The sequence below is a fragment of the Bubalus bubalis genome, chromosome 4, assembly GCF_019923935.1.
Source record: "Bubalus bubalis isolate 160015118507 breed Murrah chromosome 4, NDDB_SH_1, whole genome shotgun sequence".
NCBI lineage: Eukaryota > Metazoa > Chordata > Mammalia > Artiodactyla > Bovidae > Bubalus > Bubalus bubalis.
In genome coordinates, this window is record NC_059160.1 from 118,155,963 (window position 1) to 118,174,437 (window position 18,475).

The 18,475-nt window shown below is 44.3% G+C and overlaps 1 long non-coding RNA gene across 1 annotated transcript; it reads left to right on the forward strand.

The window, feature by feature from the left end:
- Nucleotides 1–1,343: 1,343 nt before the first annotated feature.
- LOC123333361 lies at nt 1,344–11,440 on the forward strand. Its single transcript, XR_006550699.2, has 2 exons — nt 1,344–1,775; nt 11,308–11,440. It is a non-coding gene; the product is annotated as an uncharacterized LOC123333361 (long non-coding RNA).
- Nucleotides 11,441–18,475: the final 7,035 nt, after the last annotated feature.

Sequence of the window (18,475 nt, forward strand, 5' to 3'; positions counted from 1 at the left end):
TGCAAGGATGAATCTGTATGAGACTGAAACATGCTTGGAAGACCAAGAGCTGAGAGATCACTGTGATTCCTGCGGGCACCACGATAGGCCAAAATTGCTTTATGACACTTAGCCATAATTGTAGCTAACCACATTGCTGGGGCTCCTTTCTTGGCATTATCAGAGCCTATGAATATTTGTGTGTGTGTGTGTGTAAATTAATTTCCTTGTAAAGATGCAATTGCCTCACCTGCTATCTTCTGTCTCCATCTTAAATTTTCATCAAGTGTTGCCAATTAGTTCACAAAACAGAAGAGTGGAAATTGAGGTGCAAAATGTCTTGACTTATGGATGAACTGGGTTATGCCCCATGATTTTCGTGGCTACTTTAAATATTCTGTGATCGAATTGATTAAATAATTAAAGCTGCTACAAACATGTCAGATGGAATTTCACATCAAATTTCAACTGGGGCTTGGAAATGTCATGTATTTTTCTAATGCTTTGCGATTCTTTACATTTCTGGAAAGTCACCTGAGGTTTTCACCATCATACAACAGACGGTTGTAGCAGGATGAAAGCTCTATCTCCTAGGGATTAGAAGCACTGGATTTTGTAATTTATAAGCACTGCAACCCTGAGCAAATAACTCACCTCTCTGAGATCTTTTTGTCATATCTAAGACATGGAAATAAGATTTGTTCTGCCCAGCTCATAGGATTCTTTAAAGATTAAATAAAGTAAGCCCATTTGCAATGCAGTTTGAAAATTCTAAAGTGCAAAACAAATTCAGTGGCATTATTAAGAGAAGTCACTGTATCAGGAACTAGTTTGAAGCGATCATAAAAAAGCTATTCAGTACAACTGGCATCACTCAACATCTACTGAGCATCTACTCTTTGGAAAGCGCTTCAGGTGTTCAAAGATGACAACTAGTGAAGACTACTTAACACAACTAAAGCCCTAAAAACACACAGCAATAAACAAGTGCCAAGTGGTGGACATCAACAGAGAGTGTCGACAGATGGAAAGCGAACAGTTTCACCACGACCTACCAGGATGAGGGAAGCGTTGAGCCTTGATGGACAGCAGGTATTTTTTGTGTGTGCTTGTTTGTTTTTCATGGCTTTTAGGGTTTGGATACTGAGATTTTAAACTGATAAATAATCATATTCCTTTCCTACTCAAGTTCAAAGCCAACTGATAACTAGCTGCTGTTATCAGAGAGAAGCATACGTTTTTAATAGAGCTTTATTGCAGAGATTAAATTACAAAATGCCATTTGGCCTCTTGCCACCTGATATCCCCTTATGTAAATTTAGCACTCAGCTCTGGCAGATTTGGACACCTGCGGGCTTCCCTAGTGCGTCCCAGGTGGCTGCTAGTGGTAAAGAACCTACCTGCCAATGCAGGAGACTTAAGATTCACGGGTTCAATCCCTGGCTGGGGAAGATCCCCTGGAGGAAGAAATGACAACCCACTCTAGGACTCTTGAGTGGACATGATTGAAGTGACTTAGCACACATGCATACAGGTCTCCCTAGTGGTAACAAGTCAAAATAGAACATGCACAAGCCACGCACATAGCATTCCACAAATGAGAGGAGCGGGAGCTGAGGTGAAGCCTGCTTAGTTCCTGCCCCAAGCTCCTCAGTCAGGCAAGTCACACCTTCTCCCGCAGGGAGGAGCAAGCAAATCCAACCAAGAGAGGCCAGGAGGGCTTACTCTACAGAAATAAATCTTCTCACGGAATCGGAAGTCCTGACATCGAGGTTCCTTGCTAGCATGAGGATGAGGTAAAACTATAACTTTCCTCTTTTTCCAAATGAGTAGCTATGTAAATAACCCAATCTTCTCCATTTAATTTGAAAGCCACTTTTCCAGATACCAGATTTTCTATGTATTTATTGCTATCTATTCCTTATCTCTCCTCTGCATCATTGATTTAGTTCCACCCCACTTTAAATATATTTGTGTCTGGAAAGCTTAGCTCCCCGCCCCCCACGTTACTATGTTATACCTTGAAAGACAATTAGGAGTAAAGACGGATATAACTGAGGGAGATGTTCCAGATGAGGGAGGTGGCAAAGCAGGAAGAGGAGGTGAGACTCAACGTTACATCCCCAGGGAAAATGAATGGCCCACATTAGCTTGAGAAGAGAGTGTTTGCAAAGGAATTGGAAACAATGAACATAGAGCAGTATCTGCAGTGTAACACGACAGAACGAGTCATGACACCCTAAGACACTGAAGGTTTTTGAACAGGGTACCAACTTACAGGGGACTTCCCAGGTGGCTCAGTGGTAAAGAATCAGCCTGCCAAAGCAGGAGACGCAGGCTTGATCCGTAGGTCGAGAAGACCCCCAGGAAGAGGACATGGCAACCCACTCCAGTTTTCTTGCCTGGGAAATCCCACGGACAGAGGATCCTGGCAGGCTACAGTCCATGGGGTTGCAAGAATCAGACATGACTGACTGAGCAGGCACTTGCACACCAATATACAAAAGGGGTTTTATGAAGACTACTGCTCTTATTATTTTCTCAAAACTTTAGAAATCAAAGGAGAATACAGCTTATTAAAACAGTCTAAGAGTAAACAATAGGGACAAGGGTTATAGCTGAATACATATTTTTTCTTGAATGTTTAAATAAGACAAGGACTTGGGTTTGTCAATTTAGTCTAGCTATTTATATAACTAGGGTACAAGTATACCTCACTCCAAAATGCCTTTACATAATAACATACAATCCTATTGTTTCTTTACTATTGTGACCACTTCTAGTGGTTCAGTTCACTTCAGTTCAGTCGCTCAGTCCTGTCCTACTCTTTGCAACCCCATGAATCACAGCATACCAGGCCTCCCTGTCCGTCACCAACTCCCGGAGTTCACCCAAACTCATGTCCATCCAGTTGGTGATGCCATCCAGCCATCTCATCCTCTGTCGTCCCCTTTTCCTCCTGCCCCCAATCCCTCCCAGCATCAGAGTCTTTTCCAATGAGTCAACTTCTCGCATGAGGTGGCCAAAGTACTGCAGTTTCAGCTTTAGCATCATTCCTTCCAAAGAACACCCAGGACTGATCTCCTTTAGAATGGACCGGTTGGATCTCCTTGCAGTCCAAGGGACTCTCAAGAGTCTAACCCAACACCACAGTTTAAAAGCGTCAATTCTTCGGCGCTCAGCTTTCTTCACAGTCCAACTCTCACATCCATACATGACCACTGGAAAAACCATAGCCTTGACTAGACAGACCTTTGTTGGCAAAGTAATGTCTCTGCTTTTCAATATGCTCTCTAGGTTGGTCATAACTTTCCTTCCAAGGAGTAAGCGTCTTTTAATTTCATGGCTGCAGTCACCATCTGTAGTGATTTGGGAGCCCAAAAAAATAAAGTCTGACACTGTTTCCACTGTTTACCCATCTATTTCCCATGAAGTGATGGGACCGGATGCCATGATCTTCGTTTTCTGCCTGTTGAGCTTTAAGCCAGCTTTTTCCACTCTCCTCTTTCACTTCCTTCAGGAGGCTTTTTGGTTCCTCTTTGCTTTCTGCCATAAGGGTGGTGTCATCTGCATATCTGAGGTTATTGATATTTCTCCCAGCAATCTTGATTCCAGCTTATGCTTCTTCCAGCCCAGCGTTTCTCATGATGTACTCTGCATAGAAGTTAAATAAGCAGGGTGACAATATCCAGCCTTGACATGCTCCTTTTCCTATTTGGAACCAGTCTGTTCCATGTCCAGTTCGAACTGTTGCCTCCTGACCTGCATATAGGTTTCTCAAGAGGCAGGTCAGGTGGTCTGGTATTCCCATCTCTTTCAGAATTTTCCACAGTTTCTTGTGATCCACACAGTCAAAGGCTTTGGCATAGTCAATAAAGCAGAAATAGATGTTTTTCTGGAACTCTCTTGCTTTTTTGATGATCCAGTGGATGTGGGCAATTTGATCTCTGGTTCCTCTGCCTTTTCTAAAGCCAGCTTGAACATCTGGAAGTTCATGGTTGACTTATTGCTGAAGCCTGGCTTGGAGAATTTTGAGCATTACTTTACTAGCGTGTGAGATGAGTGCAACTGTGCGGTAGTTTGAGCATTCTTTGGCATTGCCTTTCTTTCGGATTGGAATGAAAACTGACTTTTTCCAGTCCTGTGGCTGAGTTTTCCAAATTTGCTGGCATATTGAGTGCAGCACTTTCACAGCATCATCTTTCAGGATTTGAAATAGCTCAACTGGAATTCCATCACCTTCACTAGCTTTGTTTGTAGTGATGCTTTCTAAGGCCCACTTGACTTCACATTCCAGGATGTCTGGCTCTGGTGAATGATCACACCATCATGATTATCTTGGTCTTGAAGACTGATACAGGTTTTTATAAAAAGAACAGAATGAAATGAATCATACAGAAGGAACTGGGGTCTTTGAAATAGGGGGAGCTAAGAGGTCTTCTTTCTGCTGTTATATAAAATTAATATTGTAAAAACAGAATTTAAGAAAAGTGGTATTTACCAGCAAGCCCATGTGGACCATCAGGAAGAGTCAAGCCAAGTGCTAGCTTAGAATCATCTGCAAAACTTGAAGGAACTAAACCTAAGAAAATAATTCCACATTTATGCAAAGATCAGGTTACACTGCTGGCCACTGCCTTATTTTTATAAATGTTGTAATTAAAATGCAGAAAACAAAAAGAGAGTTTGAATAAAATATGGTGTTCCTCAAGACAGAATCCATGTCATTTTTTAAAATGATGTAAAACAGAAACACTTCTGAATGTTCATAGGAGAATCTCTGTGGACCTTATCCCCAGCAAAACAGTTGTCACTGGGGAAAACTGTATTTAAAAACAACAATTTAAGGTCTGTGGAAATTTTCCTAAGGGCATATAGCAAGTGGAGAAGCATTTATTTAAGAAAATCCAACAACTCTTCATAAGAACAGCTCGGTGTGAGGGAAGCCCTCCTCCGAGCAGATGGGGCCACGAGGACAGGGCTCCTTTGGCCCCACTGCCAGGCTCGTTTCCCCCTGGAAAGGGGGGTCTGTCAGCACTGCTCACCCCCCCACCCCCGCTGTCCCCATCTGCACTGCGGAGCCTCTGCTCCAAGGAATAGCGGCACAGAGTGCTGAGGCTCTTTCTCCACCAGCAGGGCAGGAGCTCCCCTACAGGCACAACAGAGAACCCTTCCCTGATCACCTCACCTCTGCATTCTCATAACAGGGCATCTGCAGTGTCCAGGAGCAGCCAGTGGAGAATCCCAGGCGCTGCTGCACGTCCCCAGTGCCCGCTCACAGAACAGGACTGTCCCCCGAGAGAAGGGGCCGCAGCCCCAACCCCATTCTCCCAGTGAGAAGCAGGTCTCAGCACACTGAGCTCTTTCCTCTCTCTAAGGGGACTGACTTTATTTGCAATAGAGAGGCAAATCCAAGCATGGTGGCGTTATCGAAAACCATGGAAATCTTGGTGGCAAGCCATTAAGAGGCTGGCACCCCTTGAGAACCACAGGTAAGACATGAGACTGGCTAACAGGGAGTCGGGGGAGAAAAGGCTGAGAGAGCCCTCCTGGGACCAGAGAAGGCCTGGACGAGTCCCCAGGCAAAGAGGCTGGACTTCCACTGGATTAGACCATGGAGCCAGTTGTGCCCAGGGCACTCTGTCAAAAATAAAAGAGCAATCAGCTAGCAATTAATAGAAGCTAATAGCTGACTGTGATGCCAATGTAGACAGACTATCCAGAACCTCAGCAGGGAGATAAGAGAAAGAGACTGTCAGAGCATCACAGAGAACCTAAAAAAAACCACTGTCAAAGCTGGTGCTCTGTGACAACCTGGGGGATGGGGTGAGGAGGAAGGCAGGAGGGGCTTTCAGGATGGAGGGGACACATGTATACCTATGACCGATTCATACTGATAAATGGTAAAAATCATCACAATATTGTATAGTAATAATCCTCCAATTGAAATAAATAAGATTAAAAAAAAAAAAAACCCACTGTCCTCCTCTGAGTCCTGCAACAGCCCTCTAGTAAGCAATGCCCCAGCCCTAACCCACTGCTTCTCACTTGGCTGCTCCGGACACTCGGCTTTGCCATATGACAAGATGCCAAAGGCCAAGACTTCACAGGATACTTGATCTGCGCGATACTGGGTCAAGGAAACTGACTACAGATGGGTTCCTTAAAAACTGTTCTTCTGTCCACTCTCTAGCTCCCAAAGTGGGTGATCAATTTTAGTATCAGTAATTTCATCAACAGTTTCAAAGGTGTTTCAATCCAGTAATTGAACATAGTAATGGAACTGGCAGCAGCAAACCAGTGAAAACATATGAATGGTGTGTGGGACGCTGTGGTGCTATGCTGGGTATCTCAGTTCTACGTTGGCATGAGGATGCAATCCAGAAATTCAGGATAGGAGCCTCACTTACTCCAATCCCTCTCCCCCTGTACACAAACACGCCATCAGCACCACTGCCATCATGACCCAGAAGGGACTAGAAAGAGCCAAGCAGGATGACATGACTCCTGCCAGAGGAGTTACGGCAGCACTCTTTTGTTGCTGTTCAGTCGCTCAGCCGTGTCTGACTCTTGCGACCCCATGGACTACACCACGCCAGGCTTCCCTGTCCTTCACCATCTCCTGGAGTCTGCTCAAACTCATGTCCACTGAGTCAGTGATGCCATCCAATCATCTCGTCCTCTGTTGTCCCCTTCTCCCCCTGCCTTCAACCTTTCCCAGCATCAGGGTCTTTTTCAATGAGTCGGTTCTTCGCATCAGCACTCTACTCCCCATGAAAACTGCCAAGAATGCTGAAGGGAAAACTCAGACAGAGGAAGCCCAGTCTCTCAATTTAACATGGGAATCCTGGTGAATTCTCAGCACGACAGACACATCCTCATGACTACTTCCTCCTAGTCCAGACTGACCCCTCAACACTCTGTACTCCAAACCTAACACACACCTTAGCTCTCAGCATAAACCATTACATGTAACTCTGAACACATGGAGTTCTCTGCTTTTCGCTGTCCTGTGTGTGCTGACCCCTTTCCTCCTGTTCACATTTTGCTCACCTAGCCAATTCCTTGGAGAAGGCAATGGCACCCCACTCCAGTACTCTTGCCTACAAAATCCCATGGGCGGAGGAGCCTGGTGGGCTGCAGTCCATGGGGTCGCAAAGAGTCGGACACGACTGAGCGACTTCACTTTCACTTTTCACTTTCATGCATTGGAGAAGAAAATGGCAACTCACTCCAGTGTTCTTGCCTGGAGAATCCCAGGGACGGGGGAGCCTGGTGGGCTGCCGTCTATGGGGTCGCACAGAGTCGGACACGACTGACGTGACTTAGCAGTAGCAGCAGCAGCCAATTCCTAAATATCACTTGAACTCTATTAAGACATCACTTTCCCCCAAAGTCTTACCTTATACCCCCAACCTGGTCTGGAGGTTCATTTCACATACTCCCATGTCAACTTCTATTGTAGCCTTTACAAGCTAGCAGAGCTATCTCTTGTTGATGTTTTTGACTGTAACTCATTAGTGATTAGAACCATTACTCACTAATCCTTTTATTCATAATATTCAGCACAATGCCAGGCAGACAGGAGCTCGACAGATGTATGCTAAGTGAGTGGATGATTGCAGTTTCTGGGGCAAAAACTACTAGTAGAAGCCAAGGCACCCCAAAAGTAGAGACCATGACCACAAAAATAATTCCAGAACCCACTGCCAGTCATTCTAAGACTTCAAACAAATTGTTTCCATGGAGACTAGTTAACTAATGGACAGAGCTAAGCCTACAGGTCACAAGTGACTTTCTTTGTAGCTATAGGAGGCTATGGACTAGAGAAACAACATGAATCTCTGGTAAACTGAGATAAAATAATGTGATAATGTGTGATATATTTACATTAAAACAGAGACATCTTAGGTATTTTTTCTTAACTCATAGAAATGGTTTAAGAGTGCCATTTCAGTCACTAGAGCAGAAACTTGGAGAAAATATTTACACATAGAAACCTTCTTTGAGACCACACTCAAGTCTTACTTCATAAGTGACCATTTGGGACTGCCCTGGTGGCCCAGTGGTTGATAGTCCAGCTTCCAATGTGGGAGGCGGGTGTTCGACTCCTAATCTAGAAACTAGGATCCCACGTGTGCGGGGTAGCTGAGCCCATGCACTGCAAAGAAAGATCCCACATGTCTCAACTAACACCCAGTGCGGCCAAAAATAAATAAACGTGCATGCTCAGTTGCTTCAGTCGTGTCCGACTCTTCACAACCTTGTGGACTGTAGCTTGCCAGGCTCCTCTGTCCATGGGATTCTCCAGGCAAAAATACTGGTGTGCCATGCCCTCCTGCAGCGAATCTTCCCAATTCAGGAATTGAATCCACGTCTCCTGCATTGCAGCTGGATTCTTTACCACTGAGCCACTTGGGAAGCCTAAAAACAAATAAATAAGTGACCACTATTTAGGGTCACCAGGCTTCTCTGGGGGCTCAGACGGTACAGAATCTGCCTGCAAAGCAGGAGATCTGGCTTTGATTCCCTGGGTCAGGAAGATCCCCTGGAGAAGGAAATGGCAACCCGCTCCAGTATTCTTGCCTGGAGAATCCCATGGACAGAGGATCCTGGTGGGCTACAGTCCATGGGGTCTCAAAGAGTTGGACACAACTGAGCGACTAACACACACACATTTAGGGTCACCAAATAAAATTCAAATACAGTATATTTTAGTATAAGTATGACCCAAACATATAAAGACCTAAGTATATCCCAACCATTGCATAGGATATACTTACACTTTAAAAATTGTTGTTTATCTGAAATTCAAGCTTATGGGCATCTCATATTTTCATTTGGTTAAAAATAAAAAAAAAAAAAACCTTCAAAAAGCATGTTATTGTATCATCGTAGTTTTCTAAAATATCAAAACTTAGCCCCTTATATCAAGGTCAACATTCCTCCTCATCCTCTGTCCAGTTTAATTAAAAACTTTAAAACTTTTCTTTTCTGCACCATTTTCATTGACTGTCTCTGCCAGGACTCTGTGATACCTCTGTGTTGTTAAGAAATCTAAGGTTCAAGGGAAGTAGGCAGCAGCAAACTCCCAGCCTGATTACCAAGCCAGCGGCGCCTTCACACTCTGTCACTCGCATTACGGTTGTTACTAGTCACAATAAAAGTAATTATAGTCTCATTAAATAGGACTATTTCTCATAATAGCCTAATTTGATCTCCAATAAGGACTGGATCCAGCAGTGCTTTGGGAAGCACAGTGCTGTTGATCTCAGTGGCAGCCTACTTGGCACATGGAACAAAGATTTTTGTTTTCTTGTTCAGCATCACTACCACCTGTGAAATTCCTAAGGTTCCTTCTTCATGAAAATTCAATCTCCTGCTCAGGCTGAAAACATTTCTATTTATTATGGTTACACATAGATACTGAGGAGGATTCAATAATTCCCAACATCCCATAGTGAGGCTTTTTAATGTCTTTCTTTAGATGTATTTTGTATGAAACACACATCTTGATATTTTATTACCCTATTAAGATGAAAGCCATGTAAGCATGACAATTATCATCTTTATGAACTTTACATCACTGCAAATTTTTTTCAAAAACCTACGTGTTACCTGCAAAAAAATTTTTTGAATTCACTCTTACAAGCCATTTTACCACATTAAAAATCAGTTCTGCCATTTAAAATTTGATGGTATAAGTAGAAATGTTACCAGCATCTTCATTTGTATTTCTTCCTTTCACACTCAATTCTGTAGCAATTTATAAATTTAAACGCTGTTTTGAAAAGAACATCTCAACTCCACCCAACTGGAGAGCCAAGTCCTAATATACGTCCAGGTACATCAAGCATTATTTCAAAATCACCAGGTATTTGGTCTCTCAGTCATGTCTGACTCTTTGCAACTCCATGGACTGTAGCTCACCAGGATCCTCTGTCCATAGGGATTCTCCAGAATCTGTATTCTCCAGAATCTGGTTCTCCAGTATTCAGAATTCTAAAGAATAGTGGAGAGGGTTGCCATGCCCTCCTCCAGGGGATCTTCCCAACCCAGGGATTGAGCCCAAGTCCATGAATGTCAAAGACTCTACTCAATTTACCCTCATGCTCATCATTTGATTTTGTTGAGACACCTTTACTTCTGTGTAACAAGAATGAGTTTCAACATGGTCTAGTCCCACCTCCTCCAGGTTCATGCACTGCCCTTTGTATAACACCACCAAACCTCCAGATGTTCCTCCAGGTTACCTTCCTTCTGTTCTGGGCCCAATGAAAATGGGAATTTCCACTAAGGAAGTTTGGATAGGACTCAGCTATGTCCAGGCACAAGTGAGGGCCACTTCTGCAGTTCAACTTAGGATGAATCACATGCTCTATTAATAGATCATTAAAGATCCTCCCCAGAGAGGGAGGAGCAAGGCTAATGTGTCACCTCGGAGAGTCACATACTCAAAGGACAGTATCATTGGTCCGTGGATGCTCCCTCAGCTCTCACATGGCTCCCTGATATGAGCAGAAGATGGGGTTAGACAGTTTTTCAAGCTAAATCTGATCTTCTCTGTGAAGTCTCCTGATATCAGTCTTCAAACACCTCCTCCAAGTACACACTGTGGGTCAGTCACACAGTCAGGTCTGACTCTGCAACCACATGGACTGCAGCACACCAGGCCTGACTGTCCCTCACCATCTCCTGAAGGTTGCCCAAGTTCATGTCCATTGCATCGGTGATGCCACCAGCCATCTCATCCTCTGACACCCTCTTTCCTTCCTTCCAAGTACACATATTACCCATATTACCCACTCCCAGATCAGATTGGTCTTGGGTTTTCCCAATTTCACTTGTTCTCAACCCTAGATGCATATTAGAAAAATCCAGAGAGTTTGTTTAGTTGGTTGGTTGGTGGTTTTGTTTCAGTACCAGTGTCTGGTCACCACCCTGAGAGACTCTGACTCAACCAGCCTGGGCAAGGCCTGGGGACAAGCATCTTAATAGCCTCACCAGATGAGTCTATGATTCAGCTAAAGTTCAGAGCAGTGCTTTTTCTCTTTCTCATCTGTTGTTTCTAGCATAAACTATTAGCCAAGCTTCCTTTGGACTCTCAAGATATGTTCTTTTGCAGAAGCTGGCTCTTAAAAACAGAGAATTTTGACCTTTAAATTAAAACTACAGTTATGGGACTTCTCTGGTGGTCCAGTGGTTGACTCTGAGCTTCCAATGCAGAGATGGCAGATTCGAGCCCTGGTCAAAGAACTGAGATCCCACACGCCCTATGATGTGACCAAAAGATTTTTTTTTTTTTAATTTTTAACTACTGTTTTCCAGGTGGACATTAAGGATCTGTTTTGGAAGGCACAAAGAGAACCGCGACTGTTTCTTTCTCTCTGCCTTCCTATTATCACAATTCTAATCCTCCTGAAGGGACAGTTCTGTCACTCATCAGGAAATGGTCGCACACTATAAAGAGCAGAAAAGAAGAACACCGAGATCGACATTTCCAGCTACCATCACAGCATGTTCACTCCCTTATTTAATTTCCCTTTTTCTTAAGCCCCTTCTGTTGAGAGAAGACTCCTTTACTGATATTCCTCCCAATAATATTTATGAGCTTAGGAAGGCACCAGTGGTTCTCTCCAAAGTACAAGAGAAATGACCAGAGTCATGGGGATTATTTAGGACCCTCGAGGTTCTCAGCCTCAGCCTGCTACTACAAGGATCCCTGAAAAGAAAATAGAGACATTTTTACTAGCATCTAAGGAATTGGGCCTCACCCGTAATCTATCTTATCTATCTATGCAGTGACCCGAGGTGAGCACAGTTACTCCTGGGAGCCTGCCCACACATGGATCAATCCAAAATGTCCTGCCTCACAAGCTTAGGGTTTAAATCAAGCCACTTCCCCCAGAATATGCAACTTGAATGACTGTGCCCTCCATTTACTACCATGAGAACGTCTTCTTGTGATGAGCCCAAAACTCTGTGGACTTAGCCTTCCCAAAGGGTATGGCCCCAAGAGAAGAAATGGAAAGCGTGTTCCCTGTTTCACTTACTGTTGCTGTTGCCCTGTGTCGTCTGGACAACAGGTGGTCCAGAAACCTGTTGGAGGGACCGAGGTAGCACGCTGCTATCACAGGCGTGGCAGTGTTTGTTCAGGCTGCAGGAGCACAGAGCTTTTCCCCACAGACACTGCAGTCAGCTAGTAACCAGGCCTGAGAGCCCTGCAGCAGGTATGGGCTTGGCACCATCATGTGCCATGAAAGCAAATGCCAAGAGCGTTCTCCTCCACGCAACTGCAGTAACTTCCCTACATCCAAACCTTCACGTTGCAAACTCTCAAAGATGTGAGCGTGTAAGTGAAATTGCAGCTTGTCCCCCGTCTCCTGCTGCTGATGGTCCTTTGGCTCTGCCATCTCTCACCCCGTCTCCCGCCTCCAGTCCGTAAGGCTTCTTGCCGGCTCCCTCAGTGCCAGCCCCTGTATGCCAGCTACTGTAGTTTCAAGGTACTACTGTAAGATTAAAAATGTTCTCTTTACTTTTTTGTGTTTGTCTATTTTTTATATATTATTGTGAGAAGTATTATAAATCTATTACACTACGTGCTATATAGCCAATTGTTTTAGTTGGGTACCTAGGCTAACTTTATTGGACTTATGAACAAATTGGACTTATACAAACATGCTTTCAGAAGAGAATTTGCTCCTATGTAGGGAACTTACAGGACTGTCCCTCTCACTGTCATGCAGCCATGAGGGGCTTGTCAGTATGACAAAGAGCTAGTGACACAGAGCTCTCCACTGAGGCACACCACAGAGCAAGAGACCAAGTGGAAAGGACTTTTATGCTTCAGTCATATCCATGTCCAGACCAGACTATGTCCTTCAAATCACACAGAGAGACCCTGCTGCCCTTGGGGACACAGGACCAATCACGGCTCCTCTCTGAAGTGTCCCATAGGGCTGGATCCAAGTCATGTTCCTTTAATACTGAGGCCCAAACAGAGAAGTTGCTCCTTCCATGACTGGCATCCAAAGGAAGAAAGAGGAAGAACCCTGGAGAGTCAGTGAGAGCCTTCTCTTGAAATCAGCCTTCAGAGACTCTCCTTCCCCTGGGACCTACCTCAGATCTCTGCCTGGTCCACAGCTCCAGCCCCAGACATCAGACCCAAAAGGGGCCTCCCCTTTCTCTCCTCCCAGCATCACTCTCACCTCAGAATGATCAAAGGTGCAATGCTGCTGCTTTTTCCTAGCACTAACAGTCACGAGATGATATGAAGTTGACTATTTTCCCAAGACTCAGACTAGCAAGTGCTACTGATTACGTAACAAGTGCTACCTTATTACATAACACAAGGGTGATAGAATAAAAAGTAGAAGAAAATATTCATTTGGTCAATTCCACTAAGGTAGAGATGAATTCTATAAATGAGCATAAACTCACTGGATTAAACCAGTCATTCATGCAAACATTTAGCTGCCTGTCTATGAGGAAACTCCTCTTCAATGGCATATTCCCTGGTTATGGAATACTTTTGTGCCTACAGAAAACCTTATTGGTATAACCGAATTACACTGGGGCATGTAGAAAATCCACTGCTGAAAACTTTACACAAACCCAAAGCATGATTAACATGTATTACTTGAACCATTATCAACCATATACTCGCCAGACAAACCACTAAGTTCCTTTGCTTTCTTCTTTCACCCTCCTCTAGGTCAATGAGGAAGTACAAGCCTTAATTTAAATTCCCCGTTACTTTGGACATACATGTCTCTACTTCATATAATCTCAGTGTAGCCTATTTAATTCTAAACTACAGATCCTATGAAGAGAGTTTTATTGCCTTTCCCATTTGCGGTTGTTTACACCTTGCTATCAATATTTTCCCACCAATATGCAATTCAGAGGCTGTTACGCTGACGCTGAAGCTAATGGGTTATATTATGCTTCTGTTCCACTACAGTGCTCGTTTTTTAAAAAACATGAAGAGCCCATTTTGCAGATGTTCATACAGCCTCACAGCACAGATCTGCTTATATTCCACAATGACAATAAGCGTAGACCCCCACCCTCCTCCTCAGCAAGCGGCAGTTCAGAAATGTCAGGAATTTCATCTAGATTATTTGAGTCCTGAACCTTTCACCACGTATCGCTTGTCCAGATGAAGGACAGGCATCGGTACAGCCCTGTTGATGCAAATGCACGGCGTGCTTACAGCAACATCCAACCAAGCAGCCAAAGCAGAAGAGCAGATGTCTCTAGGAAGAACGAGCCCCAAGACTGCCATTACCGAGCCGTCCAGCGCCGCAAAGCCAGGATGGATCCCAGAAAAGAGCTGTAAAGAGTCAAGGCCACAGGGGCAGCACATCTGTCTCAGCAGCGTAACAGCCCGAGAGCCAGCTGAGAGCACGGCAGCATGCTTTAAAGGGAGAAGAGTCCTCAGCGAAGGCGGGACGCACTTCATCTCCCTGGAGTTCAGCAGGAAGTCTAGAGAACACTACATATTGATCTCACCCCGCAACAAGGCACTCGTATTTTATCTCCAGTAAATAGCCCTTGTGAGGCTTTTCAGGGACTCGAGGCAGCGAAGATAAGGATGCATTTTCCTCTGGTCCTTTTATTTAAAAGTAACTTGTAAGTTAAAACACACACACACACACACTCTACAGAAAAACCCTGAAAGCAGGATGTCCCAGTAGTCAGGCACAGGGCTAGCAAGTCCGCCTACAACTGAGCTTTGTTCCAGGTATTGACTGAGCGTGACACCTAAAGCAAGCGTCTGCATCTCGCCCTGTCTCCCTGTCACCAGTGAGAAAACCAGGCTGATAAAGCTGCCGGGTCCCTCACAGGGGTCCTGCATATCTCTGTAATGAGCGCAAATATGCTTCCAATGAGAAGATTGTGCTGAAATGCTTGGAAACAAGATGAATTAACAATAAACAGAAGAGAACTGACAACACTGAAGAGGCTATGGAGACTTAGTCAGTCTGATTATGCCTCTGGAAAATGACACTTCAGTGCCCGTTTTGAGTGGCTGAGCTAGAGTCCAAAACCCTATGAGGACTAGGCTTATTGCCAGTTTTCATGTTTTTATGTTGGAGTTTAATGCATTTTTGCATTCATGTTCACATCCTTGTCTTTCTTTTCCTCTTTTTTTTTTTTTTAACAATGTCTTACATGCTGTGGTGATTCATCTTAAAACTCACATATATACAGTAAGCATAAAAAAAGGGTCTAGGATCAAATGACATGTGATCATCTTGCTGGCTGGAAATAATTAAAGAAGTATCACAATAACCATTAGTCATTGCTTTCATCATTTGTTTATCTGGAATTATGCAAACGACAGAACCAAACCAGCCAGCTGAAATCTGTCTCCCTCTCCCTCCTCCACATCCAGCTCCCAAACTTTCTGGCTTTCAGAGTAGCTGCATTTAGAACTGTAGGATGATGGTGAGCCGAACAAAGGCATCATGCAGCAGAGGAGGAGCACAAAGAACACCTACCCATTAGGGTTTTTTCTGTCTCTTCTTTTTCTCAGGCCATAAATGAAGTAGATCCAGATTTTTATGGAGCCTACAGACTGTACAGTTTGGGAGCCCTCTTTGAGACTGAGTTTTTCAGAAATATATATCCATGTCAACATGTGGCTAGGGCCCCTTTGCATGAAGGGGTCTCAAGCTGAAAATAAATCTGCCTCCAGCCCTATGTAACAGGGGCTGGTAGGATATTCCCGTCTCTCATTTCCCCTCATACAGCCCTGGAGCCTATTTATCATGATCCTCTACCACTTTTTCCCCATGATCCTTTTCCTTCTACTACAGTTTTTCTGGAACCTAGGAAATAGATGGATCCTGCAGGTAGGTCAGAACTCACCCTATTTGTAGGATGAAACAGTGAGGACCAGCCCTCTTCCCAGAAAATTCCAAGAAATGACCTGAAAGGAAAAAAAGATCAAGGATAATGAAATTATTTTTTTTATTTGAATTTTGAATTATGCTCACTTTGTGACCTAAATCCTAGAGGGGAGAAAACTAGAGCTCAGCCTGTACCTGTGACAATTAAGGAAACCCATCACCTAGAGATGATCATATAAGTGAAGTAAATCTGAGCAAGACAAATATCATAGGATATCACTTATATGTGAAATCTAAATAAAACACAAATTGACTTATTTACAAAACAGAAATAGACTCATAGACACAGAAAACAAACATACGGTTACCAAAGGGGATGAGAGCCCAGGAAGGAGATAAATTAGGAGCTGGGGATTAACATATATACGCTACAACAATGGTAAAGAATCCGCCTGCCAACACAGGAGACACAGGAGACGCGGGTTTGATCTCTGGGTCAGGGAGATCCAGGAAGATTCCTGGAGGAGGAAATGGCATCCCACTTCAGTATTCTTGCCTGAAAAATCCCATGGACAGAGGAGCCTGGCGGGCTACAATCCATGGGGTCGCAAAGAGTCGGACATGACTGAGCACGCATGCATGCAGTACTATATATAAAAATAAACAAGGACCTATTGTAGCAGCACAGGGAACTATACTCACATCTTACAGTAACCTCTAATTGAAAAGAATGTGAAAAAGAACAGATGTGTAACTGGATCACTATGCTTTTCACCTGAAACTAACACGACGTTGTAAATTAACTCCACTTCAGGGCTGTTGGTTTTTTTAATGGTAATAAAAAAAGAAAAGAAACCCATCACAAGCTATTCACATTGATTCCTAAGAAAAATTTGACCAAGGACCTGGCACTTTCTGATTTTAATTAGAGAAAGAAATGAATTAACAACTTTAGCTGCCAGCACAAACAAAAAGCTGGAGAAGCCAGTCTGCTCCCCACAGTCAGCAACATCACCTGTCTCCAGCGCCTGCTATCTCTACATATAGAACAGCCACCCAGGGAAAAGCTGAGGAGGAGGCGCAAGGAGATGCAGCTGTTGTCAGAACAGGGAGACCGCAGCTTCTGCAGTCCCCGCAGTGTACCTAGCCCAGGATCAACCAGGCCGGGGGTCCCTCCCACACTCCTCGGAGAACCCCTCACTCAGTATAGCCCAGGTCCAGATTGGATGTAATCAGGAACACTGAGGGGCCCAGCCGAAGGACCTCGGGATCAGCACCTCCACCACATGCTCCACATCAACGCTATAGAGTCGAAGGTTTCAGCCCACCCTTGTATTCAACCAACAGACGGGAAACACTCTGAGATGCTGGAAACCTGCTGGATTGCAGTATGCTCTAGCCCAGGGACCCTGTGCTGAGACATCCAGGGCTCTGAGGTCCTCTTCCCCAGCTCCCCGCCCTCTCCTCCAAGCCCCCCTCACTGTCCTCCCCAAGGCAGCAAGCTCAGTCACTCCCTTCCTCCCCTGACTACTCCCCACATCCTAGTTGGCAGACCCCGTGGATTCCCTTAAATCTGTCTCCTTCCCTTCTATTTTCATCACATCTGCTTTCATTAGGACTTGTCTTGATTTTTTTCTGGATTGTGGCTTTAGCCTCCTACTGGTTTCCCAATTTTCAAATTCTTATTTAATTTGTCCTCAAATTGTCAATAGCTATTTTCTGAAGCACAGATCTATGTGCTCTGCTCTGTATGTATATTTACAAAAGCTTTCAGTGATTCTCCATTGCCTACAAATAAAAGTCCCCTGTTATCTGCCTCTGCAATCTGTCTCCACAGACTCATCTCACACCACTCTCTCCTTCGCCCTCCCTGCTTTGGCCACATGAGCTCTTTCTTTTTTCTTCTCATCTCTCTGTCTTTGTTGTCTTTCTGTGTGGAAGACTTCTCTGCCTCAAAATCCAGCTTAGATACAGTTTTTTTCTAAGTCTGCCTCTGACCCACCCTCTTCCTAGCTGCATCGACACGTCTCTCCTCCGACGTCTTTGTAATATCTATCAGTCTGCCTAGAAAGATAATTATCTGTGTTCACGTCCATGGCCAACAGGTTCTATTCATCTCTGTGTCCCCAGCATGCCGTGCAGAGCTGGCATGTGAAAGCACTCCATAAATACTTGCTGAAATAAATAATCTCCCCAAACACCCAGGATTGATGTGCAAATTTAGAGGAGGATTGTGCTAATTTTTTGTGACACTGCTTTTGTAGTGTTGGAGTCTGAGCACAAGGGTGGTGGGAGGAGGTCAGAGCCACTCACATCAAAAGCACTTTATTAATCAGAAGAGATCTGGGGACTGAAACAGGAACTGCTTGTATCTTCAGGCTATGCTTTTCTTTTTTCAGTCCCTTGCCCAAGTGCGTCTGACTTGACTTTCTAGTTTGGCTCCTAGCGGGTACTAAAGTTCTCCCAAAGCAATGCCCTCTGAAAGACTAAGAAGGCCAGTGTCCCTCAAAATTGATTTATATCCTTTAAGCTCTCAAAGCTCTTCTTGTATATGAAACCCCAGCTTCTTTCTTCATTTGCTATTAATTGCCAGCCTACTACAGTCAGTCAGCTAGCCTCACCAGTCTCCAGCAGGCAAA